This window comes from Rhea americana, unplaced genomic scaffold (assembly GCF_003343005.1).
Source record: "Rhea americana isolate MKP2758 unplaced genomic scaffold, rheAme1 scaffold_21, whole genome shotgun sequence".
NCBI lineage: Eukaryota > Metazoa > Chordata > Aves > Rheiformes > Rheidae > Rhea > Rhea americana.
The window spans coordinates 2519296-2522150 of record NW_028186258.1 but is presented as its reverse complement, the minus strand read 5'-3'; positions in this window follow the sequence as shown (position 1 = coordinate 2522150).

Genomic DNA, 2855 nt, shown 5'->3' with positions numbered 1-2855 from the left:
GCCCCGCCACAGCGGCCAAGTGAGCACTGTCACCCAGCCGGAGGGTCCCCCCGCCCCGGGCGCAGCGCTCGGGAGGCCCCGCCGGCCGCCAGCCCGCCGGCCGCCGCGCCGGGGCGAGCCCCCGCCCCGACGTGCGCGCCCCGGCCAGCAGCCCGAAGGCAGCCGGGCCCGGAGGTGGAGACCCGGCCGGCTGTCCCGGCCCCCGCCGCTCGCAGGACGCGGCCGGAGCTCCCTCTGCCGGTGCGAGGCCCCGCCGCGACGGCAGCCGGCCCCGACGGCAGCGACCGGGCGGCGAGTGCCCTCGGGGGGCTGCGCACCCGCGGCGGGGGGCACAAGCAGCGGCCGGGCAGGGCCGGGATGTGCTCCGGGGGGCACAGGGGCAGTGATGGGGCAGATCCCTGCTGCCTCCCGGCCCSTCAACCGGCACACCCGAGGGCTGAGTGCAGAAATGTGCGCTGTCCCCAGCACCCTGCAGCCCCAGGGTTAATGCAGCCATCCTGGGGGCTTCTGGCCCCAACACACCATAGAGTTATAAGGGCCCCAAAATCGCTGTGGGGCTTCCCCAGGACARCTCCGGGAGCAGCCCTACCTGGAGGTGCCCTGTTTTTCGGGAGGGCTGGCGTAAAGGATTTTCTGCAAGCATCACCAGTTCCGGGTGCAAACATCCCCACAGTCCTCGTCAAGGCTTCGTTTCTTATTAAGACTTCTTGCAACTTTAAAAACAGCCTGGTCGCTCTCCCCATGGTCACTTCTCCCACAAGTCGAATTTACAGGAGCACCCCACCTCACCCCCCAAAAAGCCCTCTCTAACTACCAGAAACCACCCCACGGAGCACCAGGAGATGCTCCGGCGGACCCAGAACGCCCTCGCTGGCCTGCGAGCACGCTTGCTCTTGCACCCACAGCCTGTGCTGTCCAGTCTGAGACAAATCACGTTCGCTGGCAAAACTTCAAGGCCAGTCGGGCTCTGCTGCAGAGCTGTAGAGACGACACTTCGGGAAGGGAGACGCTGCAGCCCTGCATTCGCCATGGCTGTGCTGCTGGGAAAACCTCTGGAAGTCCACCGGGAAACGAGCGTGATGGAGCAAGTGGCCCAAGCAGTGCTGGGCTGGTGGGGAGCCTGGCCTGCAGCCTGGGTGTTCAGGAAAGGGACTCCTATTTTTTTTTTCTTTTTCCTTCCAAGCAATTCCACCCTCTGGGTGCTGGTGGGAGCACGCACAGGGAAGGCAAAGCTCAGCTGATCTTTGGCATGTCTYCACGCCGGCCAAAGCATCCTGCCACAGCCACTACGGGAGGGAAAGAGCAGGGGCCAAGGGGTGCCTGTGCCGTCACCCACTGATCTTGTCCCAGCAGCCAGGAGCTGGGCTGTTGTACAAATGCGATTCACAGAAGGGTCCCCCAGTGCATTTGCATGTGCAAGRTGCAATCTTAGACCAAGCAATTTCCTCACTGCCTATGTACAGCCTGGCCACAGCTGCTTTTGATCCGATTCCCTTTGCATCCTGATAATGTACAGAGAGCCTTTGTGTGTCATTCTGTTTATTTAAATGGATTTGGAGCAAACAGTTTTTAAAGGCTGAAGCTTTGAGCCTTTAAGTGGGTTACCAGATTATATGCTGTCTCCATTTTAATTATGTTTGGCTCATTTTGTTTATTGGGGACATTTTCTAGAATTSCATTCTTTGAGAGAATTGGAAACATTTTGCTTTACAGGATACCTGCCCTATAAACGGATACAACATCACACACAAGAGACCGTGCAAAGTTTCCCATCTCGGAGAACACTCCTCCTCCAACAAGGACAGAAAAAGAAGAAAGGCTCAGCAAAGCCGCATACCCCCCAAGCCTGAAACGAAGCAGCTGAGCATCAGGTGGCTCAGGCTAGCACCGGTCTGGCATGGTTTTGGTATCCATGTGCTATATGGATAAAAGGATGTTCTTGCGGGGGAAAAGAGACCACTGAGGTGGAGGGAGTTACCTGCTGACGGGGAGGGATGCCGAAAGCAGAGGCCATAGGTGAAGTTTTAGCCTGATCAAAGCTGCCGGCAGAGCTGCCTTTGATTTCAGCTACGTCTGAGCCCCGTCTCATGATTGCTCGGAGCAGGGACGAGCTGACAAGCCCACCCCAGCCTAGGACGTCCCCCAGCGCCGGTCCACCCTTGCAGGGTCCCCTCGGGTAAACTGGGTATTTGCCTTCTTCAGCTGCACCGAGAGGTTCAGCTCAGAGCCCAAACGTAGCGGGYGGCCAGGGAAGGGCCGCGCCGGTCCCACCCCAAGCGCCGGCTGCAGCGGCGAGCGGCACCGGCGACCTGAAACGCACATTTAGGGATCCGGGCYGCAAAGGAGGAGAAATTTCAACAGCGCGTAAGAAACCAAGGAGGTCACGCTCACCTCGCACGCGCAGCCCTGGCCTCCGAATTGCAGCAAGGCGAGCTCGGGCGGAGGGGCCGCCGGGGCTCTAGGGCTGGTGGCATCGGGGGGGGGCAGGAAGGGGCCCCAGGGAAACCGTCACGAGGGGCACGCGAGCTGCTGCCCGGGGATGGCYGGAGCGCTCGCGGGCTTTGGCGGCGGCCGCACAGGAGCGGCACCGCGTCGTAACGGGGGCTGTTTGGCTGTGACCGCTGTCTTCGTTAAGCGAAGAGCCAGGCGGGTAGTCGGGGGGAAAATACACCGCGGCAAGCGGCACGGTCGCTGTGCAGAGGGGCGCGTGCGGCCGGCCCGGTCTGCTCAGCGCGTGCAGCGGAATTAATAATTTAGGGACCGCTTGTTTTTGGCCGGTGACCAGTGCTTTCTTGCACGATCAGCATTTGCACCTCGCCCCTTTGGGACACAGTCAGTCCCCGAAGGAGGCTGGC